This window comes from Saccopteryx bilineata, chromosome 3 (genome assembly GCF_036850765.1).
Source record: "Saccopteryx bilineata isolate mSacBil1 chromosome 3, mSacBil1_pri_phased_curated, whole genome shotgun sequence".
Lineage (NCBI taxonomy): Eukaryota > Metazoa > Chordata > Mammalia > Chiroptera > Emballonuridae > Saccopteryx > Saccopteryx bilineata.
Window position 1 is genome coordinate 265,387,847 of NC_089492.1, and position 25,016 is coordinate 265,412,862.

The window sequence follows — 25,016 nt, forward strand, 5'->3', positions numbered from 1 at the left end:
TTAGCTCTTACATTTAAATCCATGATCCATTTTGCCTGACCAGGCAGTGGCGCAGTGGATAGAGCATCGGACTGGGATGCCGAGGACCCACCAGGTTTGAGACCCCAAGGTCGCCAGCTTGAGCGTGGGCTCATCTGGTTTGAGCAAAAAAAGCTCACCAGCTTGGACCCAAGGTCGCTGGCTCAAGCAAGGGGTTACTCAGTCTGCTGAAGGCCCGTGGTCAAGGCACATATGAGAAAGCAATCAATGAGGAACTACGGTGTCGCAACACACAACGAAAAACTAATGATTGATGTTTCTCATCTCTCCGTTCCTGTCTGTCTGTCCCTGTCTATCCCTCTGTCTCTGTAAAAAAAAAAAAAAAAAAGTGTCAGCCTGGGATGCAAAGGACACAGGTTCGAAACCCCGAGGTCGCTGGCTTGGGCCCCAAGGTTGCTGGCTTGAGCAAGGGGTCACTCACTCTGCTGTAGCGCCCCCCCCCCGTCCTCCCTCCCTGTCTGTCCCTCTCTGTTGCTCTCTCGCCAAAAAAAAAAACCCTCTATGATCCATTTTGTGTTATGGTGTAAGGTAAGGATCCAACTTGTTTTATATGTGCATATACATATATCCCAATATCATTTGCTGAAAAGGACTATTCTTTCCCTATTGCAATATCTTGGCATCTTTGTCAAATATCAAATGACCATACATGTGAGAGTTTTGTGGGTTTTTTTTTTTTAATTTTTTTTTATTAATTCATTTTTAGAGAGAGAGTGAGACAGGAAGGGGAAGAGCAGAAAGCATACACTCCCATATGTGCCTTGACCAGGCAAGCCCAGGGTTTTGAACCAGCGACCTCAGCATTTCCAGGTCGACGCTTTATCCACTGAGCCACCACAAGTCAGGCCAATACCACAGTCTTGATCACTATAGTTTTGTAGTACATTTTGAATCAGAAAGAGTGGGTTCTCCAACTTCTTTTCTCAAGACAGTTTAAGCTATCCTAGTTCCCTTAGAAAATTCTTGGTGAAACTGACACAAATGACTGAGTTAAAGAAGAGATAGATGTAAGAATTAACTCGGAAATTCACTATTTGTAAAGGACTGTAGGCCAAGCAATGGGCTGCTTTGTGCTCTGCATGCTGCTGGGTACTCAGGGGTAGGGAAGCAGAGCTCAGGTGAAGTATTAAACATGTTCACTATTTTAGGCTTTTCTCAGGGAATTATCTTCTTCTGGGTAAGAGGAAGGGAAAGAGAATTAAAAGCAGCTGTGGTTATCTCTAGGGTAAAAAGTTTATTCTGGCCTGGCCAGGCAGTAGCGCAGTGGACAGAGCATTGGCCTAGGACGCCGAGGACCCAGATTCAAAACATTGATGGCTTCCATGTGTTCACTAGCTTGGGTGTGGGGTCACCAGCTTGAGCCCAAAGGTCACTGGCTCAGCTGGAGCGCCCCCAGTCAAGGCACGTATGAGAAAACAATCAACGAACAACTAAGTTGCTGCAACTATGAGTTGATGCTTCTCATCTCTCTCCATTCCTGTCTGTCCCTGTCTGTCCTTCTCTCTAAAAAAAAAAGCAAAAGTTTATTCTGGGGCTTAGTACCAAAATTCTCAAACTTTATTGAATTATATCAAATTTGGTATATTGTTTTAAAAATGTGTAATAATATGCCTGACCAGGCAATGGCACAGTGGATAGAGCGTTGAACTGGGACACAGAGGATCCAGCTTCGAAACCCCAAGGTCACCTGCTTGAGCACAGGCTAATCCGGCTTGAACGTGGGATCACAGACATGACCCCATGGTCACTGGCTTGAGCCCATAGGTCAATGGCTTGAGCAAGGGGTCACTCGCTCTGCTGTAGCCACCTTCCAACAAGGTACACATGAGAAAGCAATCAACAGTGAAGGTGCCTCAACTACAAGCTGACGCTTCTCATCTCTCCCCCTTCCTGTCTGTCTCTGCCTCTTTCTCTCTCACACACAAAAAAAGTGTAATTTGTAGTTATGTATAATATACATGTACAGATGTACATAAAGACATATCTAAATAAGCACAAAAAGCAGTATAAACAGTGGTCACCTCTGCAGAGCAAGAAGAAAGGTATGGAAAGGCAGGGGCAAGAAGAAGGGAAAAACACAAAAGGAGGCAGAAAGGATGAAGCACTTGCTTCTTACTTTATATATTAATTGTTTTAGCTATTGATTCCACAGGTGATTTCCCACATTACTCTAAAATAAATTTTTAAATGCTGGTGCCTGGCCAGATGGCTAAGTTGGTTAAGGCATCATCCTGATAGTCAAGGTTCAATCCCCAGTCAGGGCACATAAAAGAATCAACCAATGAATGCATAAGCGGAACAACAGATCAGTTTTTCTCTCTTGCCAATCAATAAATAAAAATTTAAAAAATAAAGCTGGTGCCAGACCAAGTGGTGGGGCCCAGTGAATAGAGCATCGGCCTGGGATGCAGCGGGCCCAGATTCAAAACCCTGAGGTTGCTGGCTTGAAGCCCAAGGTCATTGGCTTGAGCCCAAGATCGCTGGCTTGAGCAAGGGGTCACTGGCTAGTCTGGGCTCCTCAGTCAATTGACATATGAGAAAGCAATCAATAAATTAAGGTGCCACAATAAAGAACTGATGCTCCTCCTCTCTCCCTTCTGTCTCTCTTGCCAAATAAATAAATAAAGCTGGTGACATTCAGAGTTAATGGTGTTGATTCTTTTACCTTTAATGTAGAATCAAAACAACTATCTAAAATAGGCCCTGGCCGGTTGCCTCAGTGGTAGAACGTTGCCCTGGCATGCGGAAGTCCCGGGTTCGATTCCCGGCCAGGACACACAGGAGAAGCGCCCATCTGCTTCTCCACCCCTCCCCCTCTCCTTCCTCTCTGTCTCTCTCTTCCCTAAATTAACATAAACAAATGGCACTTTAGTATTAGGAAACCTTACTATAATGGAGTTTGTTTGTTTTTTTAACTAAAGAAGGTTAAGAAAGGACCCTGGCCAGTTGGTTCAGTGGCAAAGCGTCAGCCCAGCATGTGGATGTCCCAAGTTTGATTCCCAGTCAGAGCACACAGGAGAAGCACCCATCTGCGTCTCTGCCCCTTCTCTCTTGTCTCTGACTCTCCCTCTTCTTCTTTCTCTCTCTCTCTCTCTCTCTCTCTCTCTCTCCTTCTCCTGCAGCCATGGCTCGATTTGAGCAAGTTGGCCTCATAAAGTCTTCTTGACTTCCCTCCTTTCAAGACAAAGCACTCGTCACCAACAACAGTTGTTGTTCTAGCATCCTGTTCAGCTATTGTACAGGGCTTTCTTCTCTCCCATCCCTCTGCCACCCCAAAATACTAAGACCCTGGAGGTGGGGAGAACTTACTTTTTCATTGCCATTGGTGAGTAATGAAAGCTGAAAAACGATCGGCATCAAGCAAGTGATCAAGCACCCTACATGAGGGAAATTTAATAAAACCAAACTAAAACTCCTAATAAACCCAAAAACTCTTATTTGGGGCAAGTTTTTACCTTTCTGTACCTATTCTTTTCATCAATAAGAGGAGGATTTGGAATAGCTGTCACTCACAAAAACTTAAAAGTTTGCAGAAACTGAGCAGGAAATTTCCTCAACCTATTTCTTGGTACCTACTTAAATGGTAAGGGTTAATTAAAAAAAAAAAAATCATCCCTGCCTGGCCTGCAGTGGCACAGTGGACAGATCATTGACCCGGAACACTGAGGTCGCTGGTTCAAAACCCTGGCCCTGCCCAGTCAAGACACGTATGAGAAACCATCAATGAATAACTAAAGTAAAGCAACTATGAGTTGATACTTACCACCCCCTGTAAAACCAATTAAAAAAAACTTTAAAAGAAAAAAATCATCCCTCCACAATCATCTCATCAACTCTGAAATTTACAGTAGAAGAAATCAGTTACAATTCATATCATATTCTATTCCTTCATAAAAACTAGCCAATCTGCTTGAAAGTAGATAGAAATACTAACTGATCAGGGGCTTAGCCACTTACCTTGACTATACTTAAATTTCAACCACGCTTATGGGGGCACCTCCACCCACACCAAATTCAGGCAGTGCCAACCTCACTTAGGAAAGAGGAATTCCCAGCATGAGCCAGGGCTGTGTTACAGAATCCTGTCAAGGTGAGGACAGTGCTGCCAGCTCCTTTCCATCTTATAAGAGCCAGCAAGAGGTCACATTTCCTTCCTGATCTTCACAAAGCAGTTTCTTGTCCCAGTGACATGGCAAACTCCACTCCTTCCATGTTTCACTTTTTAAAGAAAAGGACCATCGTATTTCTCAATAACTTGTAAAGGTAGAAAAAGTTCAATGAGAGATATATTTTCCATTTGGCACAGAATATGACATGTAAAGGGGCATTATTTCAAGCCTTGCCTGACCTGTGGCGGCGCAGTGGATAAGGCGTTGACCTGGAATGCTGAGATCTCTAGTACAAAACCCTGTGCTTGTTGAGTCAAGACACATATGAAAAGCAACTACTATGAGTTGATGTTTCTCACTACTCCTCCCCACCGCCTTTCTCTCTCTTTCCTCTCTCTAAAAATCAATAAATATTTTTTAAAAAATTATTTCAAGTCTTATTTCCAGAATCAGGTTCATAAAACTTCATTCTTTATTTTTTTCTTCTTTTTGAAATGAGAGGATGAGAAATAAGAGAGACAGACTCCTACATGTGCCCCAACCAGGATATACCCAGCAACCTCCATCTGGAGCCAATGCTCTATCCAATAGGGCCATGCTCCCAATTGAGCTATTTTTAGCGCTTGAGGTGGGAGCTCCATGAAGCCATCCTCAGTGCCCTAGCTGATGCACTGGAATTAATGAAGCCATAGCTGTGGAAGAAGAAAAACAAGGAGAGAGAGAGAGAGAGAAAGAAAAAGAAAAAGAGAGAAAGAGAGAAGGGGATGGGGAAGGGTGGAGAAGCAGATGGTGGCTTCTCCTGAGTGCTCTGACTGAGAACTGAACCCGGGGCTTCCACACGCCAGGCCAACGCTCTACCACTGAGCCAACCAGCCAGGGCCTGTTCTTAATTTTTTTAACACCAGAGAAGATATCAAATTTAAGATCATGATTGCAGCCTGACTGGGCGGTGGCGCAGTGGAGAGAGCATCGGACTGGGATGCAGAGGACCCAGGTTCGAGGCCCCGAGGTCGCCAGCTTGAGCGAGGGCTTATCTGGTTTGAGCAAAAGCTCACCAGCTTGAGCCCGAGGTTGCTGGCTCGAGCAAGGGGTTACTCGGTCTGCTGAAGGACCGCGGTCAAGGCACATATGAGAAGGCAATCAATGAACAATTAAGGTGTTGCAATGCGCAACGAAAAACTAATGATTGATGCTTCTCATCTCTTCGTTCCTGTCTGTCCCTGTCTATCCCTCTAACTCTCTGTCTCTGTTAAAAAAAAAAAAAAGATCATGATTGCAAACCTTTGTTTAAAAATCCCTTTATTCATTCTTTAATCAAACTTGTTTTTCCTCCAGTCAGAAATGAAAACATATGGAAGTCTTAAAACAGCTGGGATATTACTCACAGAAAGCAATCAATGCTTGAAAAATATAACAAGTAATGAAGTCTCAAGCCACCAACTTGAAAACTCATAAAATGCATGCAAAAATTTTTATACAACAATTTCTTTTACTATTAATTATGCCTCCTAGAGGTACTCTGAAAGAGTAACAAGTATGTAGGCGGTAAACTCAACTTTATTGGCTGGCACTCTGTGTTATAAGTGTGTGGTTTATCTAATAACATCACTAAAATAGGTGACTTGGAGTAAGAGAGAAAGTCTGGGGACTTCAAAAAATAATCTCTGTAGATTTCAGTTTATTCTTTTGTGAAATGTGGATAATACTGAACATACAACTTAATTTTGAAGATTTCAGGATGGGTAGTAGGTTGAGCTTTACAGATAGGATATTGCACTAAGAGTTGCTTACTGGAAATGTAAATATGCAATCACTTGAAAATTCATTAAAACAAGTTTCACAATCTCTGGACTTTACAGTTACTTTGATAAGACTGATGTGGGTATATTCTCCAAAAATACCATGATCCAGTAAGTACCAAGAGCCTTCTTCTGATCTTTCTACCAGAATTTATTTTTTTAATTAATTATTTTTTATAGAGACAGAGTTGTGAGTCAGAGAGGGATAGACAGGGACAGACAGACAGGAATGGAGAGAGATGAGAAACATCAATCATTAGTTTTTCATTGCACGTTGCAACACCTTAGTTGTTCATTGATTGCTTTCTCATATGTGCCTTGACCGTGGGCCTCCAGCAAACCAAGTAACCCCTTGCTGGAGCCAGTGACCTTGGGTTCAAGCTGGTGGACTCTTGCTCAAATCAGATGAGCCCATGCTCAAGCTGGCGACCTTGGGGTCTCGAACCTGGGTCCTCTGCATCCCAGTGCGACACTCTATCCACTGCGCCACCGCCTGGTCAGGCTCTATCAGAATTTATTGAACACTGACTCATGCCATGTGATATGCAACAAATGAGAAAAGTTCCCTGCACTATTTTAACTTTTGGTAGAATATTACCTTTTATTATATCTTCATGCTCATAATGTGACTCTGAAAGTTTACTTTGCTTGCACCACCAGAGTAAAATCAGAAAGGAAGTCACTAGTAGTAAGTAAGAACTTTCCCAAGTCACATACTTCGAAGTTTTCTCATGGTGTTAAAAATAGGGTAACACTTTAATGATAATGTATTAATATGGGTTCATTACATACAATATGAATGTAAGATGTTAATAATAGGGGAAACCGAACATAGGGAATATAGGAACCATTATGGATAAAACTGTGTCGCCCCCCCCCCAAATTTATATGGTGAAGTCCTAACCCCAAGTACCTCAGAGTGTGATGTCATTTCAAGATAGGATCTTCACACAAAGGATTGGGTGCTTTATAAAAAGGGGAAGTCTAGCCTGACCAGGCGGTGGCGCAGTGGATAGAGCGTCGGACTGGAATGCAGAGGACCCAGGTTCGAGACCTCGAAGTCGCCAGCTTGAGCGCAGGCTCATCTGTTTTGAGCAAAGCTCACCAGCTTGGACCCAAGGTCGCTGGCTTGAGCAAGGGGTTCCTCAGTCTGCTGAAGGCCCATGGTCGAGGCACGTATGAGAAATTAATCAATGAACGACTAAGGTGTCGCAACGAAAAACTGATGATTGATGCTTCTCATCTCTCTCTGTTCCTGTCTGTCTGCCCCGATCTATCCCTCTCTCTGACCCTGTTTAAAAAAAAAAAAAGGAGGGGAGGTCTGGACATAAGAGATATATGGAGGGAAGATGATGTAAGCAGGGGGTAGTAAACCTTTTTATACCTACCGCCCACTTTCATATCTCTGTTAGTAGTAAAATTTTCTAACTGCCCACAGTAATGGTAATTTATAAAATAGGGAAGTAACTTTACTTTATAAAATTTATAAAGCAGAGTTACAGCAAGTTAAAGCATATAATAATAATTACTTACCAAGTACTTTATGTCGGGTTTTCGCTAAGTTTGGCAGAATAAATCTTTATAAAACAACTTACTATAGTTAAATCTATCTTTTTATACTTTGGTTGCTCCGCTACCGCCCACCATGAAAGCTGGAACACCCACTCATGGGTGGTAGGGACCAGGTTGACTACCACTGATGTAAAGAGACAGAGAAAAGATGACTATAAGCCAAAAAGAGAGACCTGGAACCCACAGGACTCAGAAGGAACCAATCTTGCCAATGCCTTGATTTTTTCATTTCTAGCCTCCAGATCTGGGAAAATAAATTGCTGTTGCGTAAACCACCCAGTTTGTGGTACTTTGTTACCACAGCCCCAACAAACTAATATAGGAATTCTATACCACCCTTGCAATTTTCTATAAATCTGACATTATGCTCAAAGTTTTTTTTTAAAAGGAAAGGGGTGGCCCTGGCTGGGTGGCTCAGCTGATTATATGTCCTCCTAGAGCACCAACGTTAAAAATTCCATCCCTGGTCAGGGCATGTACAAGAAGCAATCAACGAGTACACAACTATATGGAACAACTAAGTCAGGGGTCGGGAACCTATGGCTCATGAGCCAGATGTGGCTCTTTTGATGGCTGCATCTAGCTCGCAGACAATTCTTTAAAAAAATGTTAAAAATATAAAACATTATATATATATATATATATATTATATATATATATATATATAATATATATATAAAAACATTCTCATGTATTACAATCTATTCATTTCCTACCGCTCTTGTTCATGGTTGCGGGTGGCTGGAGCCAATCACAGCTGTCCTCAAGGACAACAACAAATTTTTATTGGATAATGTGTAACATACACAGGTCGTTGTATGGCTCTCACGAAATTACATTTTAAAATATGTGGCATTCAAAAAAAAATAAAAATAAAATATGTGGCCTTCAGCCTGACCAGGCAGTGGCACAGTGGATAGAGCATCGGACTGGGATGGGGAAGGACCCAGGTTCGAGACCCCGAGGTCTCCAGCTTGAGTACGGGCTCATCTGGCTTGAGTAAAAAGCTCTCCAGCTTGTGTTCACTGTCGCTGGCTCGAGCAAGAGGTTACTCAGTCTGCTGTAGCCCCCCAGTCAAGGCACATATGAGAGGGCAGTCAATGAACAACTAAGGTGTCGCAACGAGAAACTGATGATGATCGATGCTTCTCATCTCTCTCTGTTCCTGTCTGTGTGTCCCTATCTATCCCTCTCTCTGACTCTCTCTGTTCCTGTAAAAATAAATTAATTAAAATATGTGGCATTCATGGCTCTCTCAGCCAAAAAGGTTCCTGACTCCTGAACTAAGTGGAACAGTGAATTGATGCTTCTCTCCGTTCCCCTCTCTCAATCAATGGGAAGATTAAAAAAAAAAAAAAAAAGCACCAACCAGATAGCTTGGTTGGTTGGAGCATCAAACTGAATGCATAGGTTGCTGGTTCAATTACCAGTCATCAGGGCACATGCAGAAACAGATCAATGTCTCTGTCTCTCTCTCTAGAATTAATAAATTTAAAAGTGTGTGTGTGGGGGGGGGTAATGGTGTCCATATCACAGAATTATGAAGAGCAAGGTAGGCAAATAACTAGAAAATCTCTGCTTGAGGGAAAAGAAACCCATAATCCCAACACATAGTAAGCAATGAAACTAGGACTAGAATTCAGGTTTCATTCAGTGTTTTCCATACTGTGTTACTTTGACATGAGCACAGTGGGTGTGGGTGTGAGTGAGGGAATATACTGAAGCAAATACTAAACTTAAAATTCCCTGTCCCAAATGGACAGAACCCTTGTTGCTGCTCGACAAGGTTCTGCAAGTAGTTGTGTCTTAACCACCAAAATAGAACTAGGTTCAAATCCTGGCTCTTCCATTCATTAGCTGAATAAGATACCCTCTCAGTCTTCCAAAAGGAACCTATACCTCACAAGACCAGCATGCGAATTAAATCAGTAAATGTATATAAACTTCTTGGCATACAGAAGGTGAGCTCCATAAAATATATTTAGCCATTACCCAGAGTAAAATTGCAACTTCTCTGAAAACAAACAGATTTACCACTGACTCCATTTTCTTGCTAGCAGTAATAAGTAATCATATCTTCCTACACAAAACAATAACGTTTTATACCTCTACTAGTTAAATTGGTGTGTGCTACACTGAAGAAGTGTACACAAGCAAGAGAAACCCATATCTAAGGTCATGACCTTTAGAGAACAAATCCCTTTGCTGCTGGATGTTTGTGGGGAAAATCAACAGCACCCTGAGGGGCCATTCATTTGGAAGACATTCACCATTATATCCCCATTGTAGGCAACTTGTATCTTCTGAGCATTTGCTCAATGGATCTCCAAATTCAGGATCATCTATGCAATTAAACATTCATCATTAGTGGCCCTGGCCAGAAGGCTCAGTGGATGGAGCGTCAGCCCAGCATGCAGATGCCCTAGGTTTGATCCCATCCCTGGTCTGGTCAGGGCACACATGAGAAGTGACCATTTGCTTCTCTTTCTCCTCTCCCCCTTCTCTCTCTCTCATAACTAGTGACTTAATTGGTTCTAGCGTTGGCCTCAGGCAGTGAGGATAACTTGGTTGATTCAAACATATCAGCCCCAGACAGGGGTTGCTCAGTGGACCTCTTGAGGTGCAAGTGGGAGTCTATCTCCCTTCCTCTCACTTAAAAGAAAAAAAAATTCATCATTAGGGAAACAGAATGGAGAGCACAGTACAGTATAATCAGCAGCTTAATTAAATAATCTCAATTCGCCCCAGAGGCCCCTCTCCTATATCCCTAGGGGAGGGTAACAGCAATTTTAGTTTGCCCTGGCCGGTTGGCTCAGCAGTAGAGCGTTGGCCTGGCGTGCGGGGGACCCGGGTTCAATTCCCGGCCAGGGCACAAAGGAGAAGCGCCCATTTGCTTCTCCACCCCCCCCTCCAAAAAAAAAAAAAAAAAAAAAAAGAACTTTTGCCTGACCTGTGGTGGCGCAGTGGATAAAGTGTCAACCTAGAAACACTGAGGTTGCCAGTTCGAAACCCTGGGCTAGCCTGGTCAAGGCGCATATGGGAGTTGATGCTTCCTGCTCCTCCCCCCTTCTCTCTCTCTCTCTCCTCTCTATAATGAATAAATAAAATCTAAAAAAAAAAAAATTTATTAAATTTTAGTTCTTGTTTTAAAAAGGTGTGTGTTGCCCTGGCCGGTTGGCTCAGTGGTAGAGCATCGGCCTGGCGTGCAGAAGTCCCGGGTTCGATTCCTGGCCAGGGCACACAAGAGAAGCGCCCATCTGCTTCTCCACCCCTCCCCCTCTCCTTCCTCTCTGTCTCTCTCTTCCCCTCCTGCAGCCAAGGCTCCATTGGAGCAAAGATGGCCCGGGTGCTGGGGATGGCTCCATGGCCTCTGCCTCAGGCGCTAGAGTAGCTCTGGTTGCAACAGAGCAACGCCCCGGATAGGCAGAGCATCGCCCCCTGGTGGGCATGCCGGGTGGATCCCCGTCGGGCGCATGTGGGAGTCTGTCTGACTGCCTCCCCGTTTCCAGCTTCAGAAGAATACAAAAAAAAAAAAAGGGTACGTGTTATCATTGGGGAACATTTTCTTCTCGTATTAAGAGGAACATAGCTTTTCTTTTAAAGATTTTATTTATCAATTTTACAGAGGGAAGCCGGGACAAGTAGTTGCTTCATTCTAGCTGTTCACTGGTTGCTTGTCTCTGTGCCTTGACCGGGCAAGCCCCGGGTTTCAAACAAGCAACCTCAGCATTTCAGACTGGCACTCTATCCACTGTGCCACCACAGGCCAGGCAAACTGTCAGCTTTTTTAACTTAATAAAGACACTAATGCCTATAGCTTCCTTCCAGCTCTCATTATAGTGAACCTTTTTAAAAACTAAATTAAACAGCCAATCATGACACTTAACTATTTTTTAAAATAAAACTATTATTAGCAATACCTTGTGCTGAACCGGTGGTACATATTGCAATCACCCACAGGGCTTTTAAAAAGTCCACCTATCTAGCTTCTTATTCAGGAAATTTAGAAAGGGATTCAGAGTCGGTGGTTAATGGCCATTCTTTACAGATTCCAAAGACCAGGATTTTGGTCTCCATCAAGTAATCATACCACCACTGATACAAAGACATCCATGTTTACATGGAATTCTACATAAAACTGTTTACAACCCTAAAAGGAGAAATAAGTTGTCTGACATGTTTTATAGACATTGGTCTTTTATAGGATCAAATCTTTTTTTCTTTTTTTTTGTATTTTTCTGAAGTTGGAAACGGGGAGGCAGACAGACTCCCACATGCGCCCAACTGGGATCCACCCGGCACGCCCACCAGGGGGCGATGCTCTGCCCATCTGGGGCATTGCTCTGTTGCAACCAGAGCCACTCTAGCACCTGAGGCAGAGGCCATGGAGCCATCCCCAGCACCCGGGCCAACTTTGCTCCAATGAAGCCTTGGCTGCGGGAGGGGAAGAGAGAGGCAGAGAGGAAGGAGAGGGGCAGGGGTGGAGAAGCACCTCTCCTGTGTGCCCTGGCAGGGAATCGAACATGGGACTCCTGCACGCCAGGCCGACACTCTACCACTGAGCCAACTGGGCCAGGGCCTAGGATCAAATCATCTTAAACAAGTCTATACACAGATGTTTAGAGAGGAAAATATAGTTGTGTATTTATTTTATTGTATGTTAATTTATCGCTGCTTTGCATTATGTTTGAAATGTGGAAAGGTATCATTCGATAACTAAATTATATTAACTTATCTATTCCTTCAGAAGTATGAATGAGCTCTTAGAGCAGCACTGTACAATACACATGTGGGTACTGAGCACTTGAAATTTGGCTGGTCTGGAGATGAGCTGTAAGTATAAAATAAACACTACAGAATTTCAAAAACTTAGTATAAAAATCAGAATGTGTTAAATAGTATATTAAATTACATAAAATAAATCATTAAAATTAATTTCATTAGCTTTTTAATTTTATACATGGCTGCTATAAACTTTACAGGTGATTCACTCTAGACTTCTCTTGAACATGCAGTCCTAACAGATAACAATGACTGTCTTTTCAAATGCTCAAGTTTTGGACCTTATTCAAAATTACTCAGTCACTTGTGAATTCATCATTTATTTTTGCAGTTTCTTGTCTCTATCCACTAAGACTATCCTGTTGAGGTAATTACCTAATGTCCTTCCATTTACATCTGTACCTCACCAAATAAGCTGGAGGAAAAAAGAGAGATGTCTAATATACAAATAACTTCATTAAGAAACCAAAAATGATTTTAAGATCTGCTATCACTGGCTCTTACCAGTCACCTGAGTTTACAAAGAAAATCAAAAAGAACCCAATCTATTGCTTCTATTTAAAATGAATTAATTGGCCCTGGCCAGTTGGCTCAGTGGTAGAGGGTCTGCCCAGCGGGTGGATGTCCAGGTTCAATTCCTGGTCAGGGCACACAGGAGAAGCAACCATCTGCTTCTCCATTCTGCCCTCTTCTCTCTACTCTCTCTTCCTCTCTCACAGTGATGGCTTGATTGATTCAAGCAAGTTGGCTCTGGGCACTGAGGCTCAGCCCTAGATGGGCAGAACATCACTTGTTAGTGGGCTTGCCAGGTGGATCCTAGTTGGGGCACATGCAGGAGTCTGTCTCTCTGCCTCCCCATCTCTCACTTAGTAAAAAATAAAAAAATAAAATGAACTGATTAAGGCACTATTCAAAGCTAGCTAAATCTGGAGACAAACTATCCCCAGGTAGATCCAAACACTCAGCTACAACTTATTTCAAATACATGTAAGTCAGTAAAGCTTCCCCTCTCTATGATTTCCTTCAGGAACATATAAACTACTCATAAAAATAGGTCTGAAAGGTGAAGGGATTAAGGAAAAAAAGAAAAGAAAATAGAGACAACAGTATGGTGATTACAAGAGGGAGAGGGGGATGGAGGGTTGGGGAGGTAGGGAGAGGTGTGAGAGGGTTAAGGGGAGATGAATGGTGATGGAGGAAGACTTGAGTTGGGATAGTGAACACACAGTGATTACAGAATTCAGGTTACACCCAAAACCTAAATAATTTTATTAATCAATGTCACCGCAATAAGTACAATTTAAAAATAAAATATAAATTAAAGAAAATAGACCTGGCCAGGTAACTCAGTTGATTGGAGTCCCAATACACCAAGGTTGTAGGTTCAATCCTCAGTCAGGACATATACAAGAGTCAACCAATGAATGCATGGATAGGTGAAATAACAGATTAATGATTCTTTCTCTAAAATCAATAAATAAATTTTTAAAAATAAAAAAATGCGGCCTGACCTGTGGTGGCGCAGTGGATAAAGCGTCGACCTGGAAATGCTGAGGTCGCCGGTTCGAAACCCTGGGCTTGCCTGGTCAAGGCACATATGGGAGTTGATGCTTCCAGCTCCACCCCCCCTCCCTCTCTCTCTCCTTTCTAAAATGAATAAATAAAATTAAAAAAATAAAATAAAAATAAAAAAATGCTTTAAAAAAAAGTAACTGCTGATTCTACAATTTAGAATGGAATCAGAGAGAAAAGCAAAGCTACTTATTTCAGTCCATTAAACTGACAAATGCTGCTTAATAAGAACCCAGAGCTTCCATTAAGGAATCTTATGAATAAACAACTCTTAACATATGACTGGTTTCAAAAGTCAGTGAAGCCTGACGAGGCGGTGGCGCAGTGGATAGAGCGTCAGACTAGAATGCCGAGGACCCAGGTTCAAGACCCCGAGGTCGCCAGCTTGAGCATGGGCTCATCTGGTTTGAGCAAAAGTTCACCAGCTTAGACCCAAGGTCGCTGGCTCGAGCAAGGAGTCACTCGGTCTACTTAAGGCCCGCGGTCAAGGCACATATGAGAAAGCAATCAATGAACTAAGGTGTCGCAATGCGCAACAAAAAACTAATGATTGATGCTTATCATCTCTCCGTTCCTGTCTGTCTGTCCCTGTCCCTCTCTCTCTGACTTTCTGTCTCTGTGTAAAAAAAAAAAAAAAGTCAGTGAAGTTATTACTAGTTCCTTTTGCCACCATGTATTCACCTTATTTGATCAATGATTCGTCTTGAATTGGATCCCAGACAGACACTTGGTCAAAGAAACACTGGTAGTGCCGCTGGCTTCTTCAATTTGTAAAGTCAGGATACAATTCTGGAATGAGAAAAAATAAAGCAGTGATAAAATAGCTACCCAATCCTTGCAGACTGCATGTTGAAATAAAGATGCTTGAAATCTATAAGCAAAAACTCTACTGTAGCCCTCAATTTCACTCCAAGTGAACACAGGCTTTCCTCTCTAAGTATACTGGCCTGAGAGTCTTATCCATTTGTCTCTCACACATGATTTAATTCATCCAACTACCTACAATAAGGATACAGTACGGAAAGCTAAAACCTTCCTCTTATAACCTGATACTTTCATTGGCAACATTTCAGGTGCTACAGTTTACATTATGCAAAACTAATTCACAAACTCCATAAATCAACCTGGAAAATTGCTTCAGAAGAATTAGATATTTGAAATAAACAAACCAAAAAACCCCTCTAATCCAGTTGTTTAAATATTCCCAGGCCTAAACAATACTAACATGGACATACATCAAAACTATGTAGGGTATTATCCAAAACAAGAAAACAAACTTCTAAGATCAACAAGCTTATGTATGTAGTTCATGTCCTCACTCTTAGCTTATTAAAGCTTTTTATTTTAAATTTATTGATTTTAGAGAGAGGAAGAAAGAGAGTGGGAGACAGGAACATCAATCTGTTTCTGCATGTGCCCTGACCAGGGATCCAACTGGCCACCTCTGCACATCAGTATGATGCCCCAACCAACCAAACTATCCAGCTAGGGCTACTAAAGCTTTAACGTTCACTTCACATTACTATAAAGTAAGAAGGCTTGATTCAAATAATATGAAGATGCAGGCTTGACATTAATCTTTTCTTTTTTTTCACTCACTCAACCTTCACTCAGTCAAGGATACCCACCTTAGCTTTTTCGGAAACTGTGGCTTACACAGAGCTGAACCCTTACCTATTTATTCAGGAAAGAAAGGAATGTATTTCCTTAAACTAAGATCTCTTGGTACATATGGAACCCTCAGCCCAGAACGCCTCTTCCTGTCTCACCAAACTCATCCCTATAAGGGTTTTTCCCCAGAGAGCTGTCCCTGGCTTGCCCAGGCTGGATTAGGTACTGCTTCTCTGTGTTACCCTAGACATGTATCTCCTTACACTCATCTCATTCCATCTGCTAATATGTCAATTTCCCTAACAATGGTATGTGGCTGCTGAGTAAACTAATTACCCAAGCTATAAACTCTTGACCTATACCAAAGGTAACCAGATAGTTAACATTACAAAGAGGCAACAAAACCTACTCTTTAAAACTAACAGGATATGGCTGTTTTAATCAGATGAAAGTAGATCCTTTACGAAATTAATGATAATGTTGGACTGTACAGTGTGTCTGTCAAGTCATGGTGCACTTTTGACCGGTCACAGGAAAGCAACAAAAGATAGAAATGTAAAATCTGCACCAAATAAAAGGAAAACTCGCCCAGTTTAGATACCTATTCAGTGCAGTTCGATGTGGGCTCATGCACAGATTTTTTAGGGCTCCTTAGGTAGCTATCCCGTATAGCCTCTACAGACTCATCACTGACTGATGGCCTACCAGAACGGGGTTTCTCCACCAAACTGCGGGTTTCCTTCAACTGCTTATCCCACCGAGTAATGTTATTCCTATGTGGTGGCGCTTCGTTATAAACGCGCCAATATTCACGTAGCACTTTAGTCACGGATTCAAATTTAGCGAGCCACAGAACACATTGAACTTTCCTCTGTACTGTCCACATCTCGACTGGCATGGCCGTGGGCTGCTCCGCTGTATAGTGTTACGTCATCATCTGCGCATGCGCACATGCTGCCACCTCATCCTACAGAAACTGGGAGGGTTTTCCTTTTATTTGGTGCAAATTTCACATTTCTATTGTCTTTTGTTGCTTTCCTGTGACCGGTCAAAAGTGCACCATGACTTTATGGACACACTGTATTTACTTAGGTAATAAAAGGTAAAAATATAGCACTTTCAAAAACTCACTCAAAATACTTTTGCATATATCCTTGCAAGTAATGCTTGGTATTCATCCTAAGTTACATTATGCAAAACTTCTTTCTATGTTTTAGCTGCAGAGGCACAGGGGCTCCTGTTGATTTGAGGGAAATCCTGATGACTGCTAGAGACCTAAGAACTGCTTCTCTACAACTCACTGATTTAAGAAAAGGAACTATTCCAATACAGCTATCCTTAAAATTCTAACCAGAAAGCAAACATATACAAATCTTCCATTTTACTTCTATGTTTCCTTCCTATTAATCTCTTCTTGGATGCTGACAAGAATTTTATCATCCCAACAAGTCTTCCATTTCCCACTGTCTCAAAGAGTGGAGAAGCAAATCTGAGGCTCTGGCCCTTAGTTATTCTGTAAAAGGAAGCAGATGCCTGAAGCCAAGTTATCTCTGTCACCACCCCAAGTTGTCCCTGTCACATCTGGACAGTCGGGTATACTTTTCAGCCTCCACCTGCTGTTAACAGGGGAGATGCATAAAGGGTATCTATGTGCTATTTTCCGATTTTCTGTAAATCTGAAACTGTTCCAAAATTAGGCATTTGTTTAAGAAGAAAAATGATTTTGAGTGGTGTTCCCTGGCTCTTGATTCAACAGATACTGACACTACTCAATTGTTCACTGAAGTCAATGCTGAGTCTGAGGTGCCTGAAGAGTTAGCCTCTATGAATAGTCTGTGTGGAACAACTACAGACAACAATTTTTCAAAGCTGAGGGAACACTAATTCAATACAACCTGAACTTAAATCTGCTAAAATGTGTCACAAATGATAGTGGTAAAAGCATGTGGAGAAGGACTTAGTTGGACAAATTTCCCAAGCTTGTGAAAATGTAAAATATTTAAAGCAATGGTTAGTCTCTGTACTATTTTTGTTAGCAGGTCCTCTGCAAAAACATTTTTAAGCAACAGAGTATTGAGTCAGTATTGTCAAATGTGACCTTCAATAACTCTCAAATCACTTATGTAGACTTAACCATCATCAGTTCTGTGAAATCCTGTCAGAAACAGAAGGCAAACCCTAAACCGCCCTACCAAAGAGCAATTCTATGGCTTAGCAGTGGCAACATTTTACTGATTTTTTTTTTTTTTAGCTCAGGGCTAAATCTGAAATTTTTCTAAACATCCTTAAACACTGTTACTGAATACTGGATGGCCTTGGAAATTAGCTTTTGCTGCAAATTTGACAGTTTGTAAATGAATTCAATAAAAAATTACAAGGCAAAACACTTCTTTGAGAAACATGCTGCAGCAAATTCATGTGAACATTGTTTAAACAACATTGTTTAAATCACAAGTAATGTCAAGTTACTTTATTCACTCTGTGCTATCAAATGTTCAAACAAGCAATGAGATCTCCATTCCCAAATTTGACACATAGTTTTAGTTCAAACTACAATTCCAAAATATTTCCAACCTCAAGGCAAGTACAAAGGAAATCTCCCTATTTTAAAATCCATTTAACTGCAATTGAGAAACTTCAATCTAATCTGTAATTGGAAATGACTAATCTGCAGCGCAGTAGCATGCTAAAAGGCAAATGTCAAGAAAAGAATCTAACAGAATTCTACAAATGCCTTCAAAGTGATGAATATACTCAATTAAAATCATACGCTCATGAATACTAGTTTTTGGCAGTACCTCCCTGTGAAAAAATATTTTCAAAGATGACATTTATAAACTATCACTACAGATTTCAGTATTCATAGATGAGGATTTGCCATCAATTTGTTTTTTTACTTTTATTTTTATTTTATTCATATTAGAAAGGAGAGAGGGAGAGAGAGAGAGAGAGAGAGAGAGAAGGGGGTAGGAGCAGGAAGCATCAACTCCCGTATGTGCCTTGACCAGGCAAGCCCAGGGTTTCGAACCAGCGACCTCAGCATTTCCAGGTCGACAATTTATCCACTGCGCCACCACAGGTCAGGCGCCATCAATTTGTTTTTAAGATTTTATTTATTGATTTTACAGAGAGGGGAGAGGGGGAGGAGGAGAGAGAAAGAGAAAGTGCGTAAGCGAGAGCAATAGAGAGAGAAAAGGGAAGGAGTGGGAAGCATCAACTCGTAGTAGTTGCTTCTCCTTCTCTTTTGTGCACTGACTGCGTAACCCTGGGATTTCCAACTGGCAACCTCAGCATTCCAGGTCGACTCTCTTATCTACCGCACCACCACAGGTCAGGCTTTGGCATCAATTTTGATAGGCAAAGTTAACTTTGAAGCCAAGTAAAACGTTATCCCCCAAAAGAACTCCATTCTTCTAACAGACCTGTATTACAAAAACTGTATTTAATTATTTTATTTTTAATTCTGCCAATAAAAAATGTTTTTTCTCTTGTTATGTACCTAAGTAATAGCCTCAGTTTTGCCTCTTGGCTCCCAGGGCCTAGTTTTGATCCCCAGCGCCACCAATTAGTTAATGAAATCTCACTGTTTTTCCTCATCTGTAAAACTGGTTTCTTCTACAGAGCTGCTATGAAAACTGCATAAATTAGTAAGTATGTAATATTTTTGAAACAGTGCTTAGGCCCTGACCTGTGGTGGCGCAGTGGATAAAGTGCTGACCTGTAACGCTGAGGTTGCTGGTTTAAAACCCTGGACTTGCCTGGTCAAGGCACCTACAGGAGATGATGCTTCCTGCTCCTCCCCCTCTTTTCTCTCTCTCTCTCTCTGCTCTCTAAAATGAATAAAGAAAATATTTTAGAAAAAGAAAAAGAAGGCCCTGGCCGGTTGGCTCATTGGTAGAGCGTTGGCTCGGCGTTTGGAAGTCCCGGGTTTGATTCCCAGCGAGGGCACAAAGGAGAAGTGCCCATATGCTTCTCCACCCTTCCCCCTCTCCTTTCTCTCTCTCTCTCTCTCTCTTCCCCTCCCACAGCCAAGGCTTCATTGAGCAAAGTTGGCCTGGGCCATGAAGAGGGAGGGCTCCATGGCCTCTCTCTGCCTCAGGCGCTAGAATGGCTCTGGTTGCAACAGAGCATCGCCCCCTGGTGGGCATGCCAGGTGGATCCCAGTAGGGCACATGAGGGAGTCTGTCTGACTGCCTCCCCGTTTCCAGCTTCAGAAAAATACAAAAAGAAAAAGAAAAGAAAAACAGTGCTTAGCACATAATAAGTACTTAATAAACATTATTGTATTATTAATCAGGCCAATGTTGCCCTGATCAGTTAGCTCAGTCCGTTAGCATGAACTGGAAACACCAAAGTTGACAGTTTATTCCATCCATAATCAAGCCAATGTTAAAAATGACAAAAGACAAAGACTTCAAACAGCTGGTATGAGTAGTCATATGGTCTTTAAACAATTACCTTCTTTCTCTTGAGAACTCAGAATCTGGCTTTATGGCAGATTCAGAACATAAAATGCTTATTACAGCTTCAAAACCTGTTCAAGAAGCAGCACACTCTGGTAACAAACCCAACCCTATACTTGATTCCAGGCTGAATGAGTCTGCCTCCTAAATGACACCATTATTCTGTGACCGGGTGCTCAATTTACATGAGAGGGATCAACATGCCATCTGTGCCTATGACACTTTCTACTTACACCAATGATATTTAAAGTCATGCTCTCATGCAACACAGAGATGCCTTGGGGCAAAATAACACCTCAACTGAGTTACCAGAGAATAAGACAGTAAAAATTTCAAACTGTGTAAGAAGAGTCTATAATAAAAAGAGGTCTCAGCTTGAGCCCAAGGTCTCTGGCTTGAGCAAGGGGTCACTGGCTCATCTGTAGCCCCCCAATCAAGGCACATATGAGAAAGCAATCAATGAATAACTAAGGTGCCACAACAAAGAATTGATGCTTCTCATCTCTCTATCTTCCTGCCTGTCTGTTCCTATCTGTCCCTCTGTCATCAAAAAAAATTAAATAACACAATTGTCAACCACTCGTTGCCTCTCCTTGAGAATGAATGTCCTTTTAGTAAGATATTTACTTGGCCTCTCAGGACTGGCTATTCCTTTCTTCTAAAAGTAGTAACATAAAGATCCAAAACAACATACATGACAAAATTCTAAACATTTTACAAATTCTTCACTATGTTAACATTCATTGAATGCACCCTATGAATGACATCTTTGCTAGGCAGAATGTTGAAGCAAGAAAGATTATAGGCTTTCGAGTCACATAAAAACAAATCACTTTGACTCCTTTTTTTAGATTTTTTTTTTTTTTACTTATTGATATTAGAGGGAGTGAGTGAGGAGGGGGGATAGAGAGAGAAAGAGGGGGGCGGGGAGAGAGAGAGAGAAACATCCATCTGTTGCTCCACCCATCCATGCACTCATTGGTTGATTCTTTTTTTTTTTTTTTTTTTTTTCCCATTTTTCTGAAGCTGGAAACAGGGAGAGACAGACAGACTCCCGCATGCGCCCGACCGGGATCCACCCGGCACGCCCACCAGGGGCGAGCTCTGCCCACCAGGGGGCAATGCTCTGCCCATCCTGGGCGTCGCCATGTTGCAACCAGAGCCACTCTAGCGCCTGGGGCAGAGGCCACAGAGCCATCCCCAGCGCCCGGGCCATCTTTGCTCCAATGGAGCCTTGGCTGCGGGAGGGGACGAGAGAGACAGAGAGGAAAGCGTGGCGGAGGGGTGGAGAAGCAAATGGGCGCTTCTCCTGTGTGCCCTGGCCGGGAATCGAACCCGGGTCCTCCGCACGCTAGGCCGACGCTCTACCGCTGAGCCAACTGGCCAGGGCTCATTGGTTGATTCTTGTCTGTGCCTTGACATAGGATAAAACCTGCAACCTTGGAGTATGGGGTGCTGCTCTAATCAACTGAATTACCTGGCCAGCGCCATTTTGACTCTTTTAAATCTGTTTTCCAATCTATAAAATAGGAGTAACACTACCTAATAAACTGTTGCAACAATTAAATGAGAAAAACATCTAAATTACAGTACAGTTCCTAGTAATATAGCAAGCACTCAAATAATAGTAATAACTGTTAATTTCCTTCACTGGGCACTGTAGAGAGCACAAAGATGAGTCAGAAAAATCTGTGCACTTTCAGGTGCTTATAATGCACCAGAGGAGTTTATGCTCAGTATTTTATTATTCTACTGAGAACTTGATTAATACAACTTCTAACCTACACTTACAACTTTTATGAGTCTACTTCTAAATCTCACTGAAATGATTAATTTTATAAAATATAATTGTGACTTGTGCTAAGCAAATAAAGAGAAAGTTCATTACCATTAGACCATGTATAGGGTGTAGAGCCTTGAGGCAGTATAACTGGCTTTAATCAAAGATCTGGAGACTCATGATTAAGGCACCATGATCTAGCCCTGGCCAGGTGGCTCAGTGTATAGAGCATCGTCCAGGTGTACCAAGGTCATGGGTTCAATCCCTGGTCAGGCACATATGAGAAGCAACCAATGAGTGCACAACTAAATGGAACTAAGTAGAAAAGTGCTTCTCTATCTCTCTCAAATCAATTTAAAATTTTTTTAATTTAAAAAAAGAGAGAGAGAGACCACAATCCAATGCAATCTGATCCAATGCAATCAGAGGTTTGGACAAGTATGACTAAAATGAGCGTCACAGAGCATTAAGACTTGGAAGCACTCCTACAGATCCTATCTCACACGATCCTAGTTTTACAGGAGAAAATCAATCCCAAAAAAGGAAGGTTCTGCCCAACCTGATGAGAACACCAAGGCCTAAAGGCCCTTGACTCTCAAAAGTCCTATATCTCTCACTTCACCATGCTACTTTTTTTTTTATCATGCTACCTTTTATTTGTTGAAGAACCATAAGCCACAAACTCCAACTAGTCAGCTCTAATTTCTCACCTTTTCTTTCCAGTTACTTACGGTCTAAGGAAAATTTATTTTAATGTGCCTTATGGAATCAGTGACAGAAACATTCCTAAATAATCTCATTTCTATTTGGTTAAAATGTACTCTACTGGAAGCTACAGGGAATGCTAAATAAGAATAAATCTAATTCACTGAAGGCCTATTTGAAAGAAAGTCAGGCAACAAAAAATTCTTTTTTTGTGTGTGTATTTTTCTGAAGCTGGAAACGGGGAGAGACAGACTCCCGCATGTGCCCCACCGGGGTCCACCTGGCACACCCACCAGGGGCGACGCTTTGCCCACCAGGGGGTGTTGCTCTGCCTCGACCAGAGCCACTCTAGCGCCTGGGGCAGAGGCCAAGGAGCCATCCCCAGCACCCAGGCCATCTTTGCTCCAATGGAGCCTTGGCTGCGGGAGGGGAAGAGAGAGACAGAGAGGAAGGAGGGGGGGATGGAGAAGCAAATGGGTGCTTCTCCTGTGTGCCCTGGCCGGGAATCGAACCCGGGTCCCCCGCACGCCAGGCCGACACTCTACCACTGAGCCAACCGGCCAGGGCCTACCATTCACTTTTCTAACTAAAATTAAAATTAAGAATTTTTACCGGCCAGGGCCTACCATTCACTTTTCTAACTAAAATTAAAATTAAGAATTTTTTTGGGCCCTGGCCGGTTGGCTCAGCGGTAGAGTGTCGGCCTGGCGTGCGGGGGACCCGGGTTCGATTCCCGGCCAGGGCACACAGGAGAAGCACCCATTTGCTTCTCCATCCCTCCCCCTCTCCTGGCACTAGAATGGCTCTGATTGCGGCAGAGTGACACCCCAGATGGGCAGAGCATCGCCCCCTGGTGGGCGTGCCGGGTGGATCCCAGCCGGGCGCATGCGGGAGTCTGTCTGTCTGCCTCCCCGTTTCCAACTTCAGAAAAATACAAAAAAAAAAACAAAAACAAAAAAAGTGAATGGTACACTGAGCAGGCAGTGGTACAGTGGATAGAGCATCAGACTGGGATGCCAAAGACCCAGGTTCGAGACCCCAAGGTAGCCAGCTTGAGTGCGGGCTCATCTGGTTTGAGCAAAGCTCACCAGCTTGGACCCAAGGTTGCTGGCTCGAGCAAGGGGTTACTCGGTCTGCTGAAGGCCTGCGGTCAAGTCACATGTGAAAAAAAAAGCAATAAACAACTAAGGTGTCACAATGTGCAACGAAAAACTAATGATTGATGCTTCTCATCTCTCTGTTCCTGTCTATCTCTCTCTCTGACTCTCTCTCTCTTAAAAAAAAGAAAAAAAGTGAATGGAACATTCAAAGTCTATCTTCTATAACAGGTTTGTTTTACTAAAAAAATTTTCATCCAAAATAGTAATTTGAATAACAGCCCATTTAACCCAGGTCATCAGACCAGGATAACCTACTTCTAGATGAATCACATTTGCTTTCATCTGTAAACAAGCAACAGGAAACAGACCAAATCTGAAATCAGAAAATCTGTCACAAATATGACCATTTCATGCTGGAGAATGCACTCAAGTCCTACATTCACCTTTAGAAATTTATTCTCCCTCCTCCCTCTCCCTCTTTTTAAATTACAAATCTGTAGTAGCTACATACTAGATTTTTTTAAGATTTTATTTATTGATTTTACAGAGAGGAGGGGGTAGTGAAGCAAGAAGAATCAACTCACAGTCGCTTCACTTTAGTTGCTCAATGATTGCTTGTCATGTGTGCCTAGACAGGGTAAGCCCAGGGCTTCGAACTAGTGACCTCAGCATTCTAGGTTGACACTTTAGCCATTGTGCCACCACGGGCCAAGCAACTGCAGACTAAATTTGACATGAAAGTCAAAACTACTTCTCAGAGTACTGTCAAATTAAACTTATTTTCAACCAAATTTATTATTAGAAATAATCTTATCAGCAATTTTGAAAATTTATCCAAATGTCCATGTTCTCTGGTTCTGCTAATTCTAGAAAATAAATTTTCAGTTGCTTTGCTAATGAAAATTTGCAGCACAAATGTTAACACAACAGCAAGTTACAAATAGGGAAACATAAGCCTCTTCTTACTACAAAATACCAAATCCCAAAACCACCCAGCCACTCCTAATCAGAGGGTTCCTCACAAAATGCATCTTATTTCCAGAGCATTTATAAGCACTTTAACAGATCACCAGAATCGGCCCTATATTCCTAAGTTTAACCAAGAAAATAGATTGCTATAAAACCTAGGCCTGACCTGTGGTGGCGTAGTGGATAAAGCGTCGATCTGGAAATGCTGAGGTCGCCGGTTCGAAACCCTGGGCTTGCCTGGTCAAGGCACATATGGGAGTTGATGCTTCCAGCTCCTCCCCCTTGTCTCTCTCTCCTCTCTCTCTCTCCCTCTCTCTTCTCTCTAAAAATGAATAAATAAACTAAAAAAATAAAAATTAAAAAAAAATTAAAAACCTAATATAGCCCGACCAGGGAGTGGTGCAGTGGATAGAGCGCTGAACTGGGATGCAGAGGACCCAGGTTTGAGATCCTGAGGTCACCAGCTTGAGCGCAGGCTCATCTGGTTTGAGCAAAGCTCACCAGCTTGGACCCAA

The 25,016-nt window shown here is 42.3% G+C and overlaps 1 protein-coding gene across 1 annotated transcript in view; it reads right to left on the reverse strand.

Annotated features, from left to right (window-relative positions):
- THRAP3 (thyroid hormone receptor associated protein 3) overlaps nt 1–25,016 on the reverse strand; it is a 67,350-nt gene that overhangs the window by 30,358 nt on the left and 11,976 nt on the right. Inside the window, exon 2 of the mRNA XM_066269643.1 lies at nt 14,555–14,662. The gene's annotated coding sequence lies outside the window, so the exon portion shown is untranslated. The remainder of the gene's footprint in view (nt 1–14,554; nt 14,663–25,016) is intronic.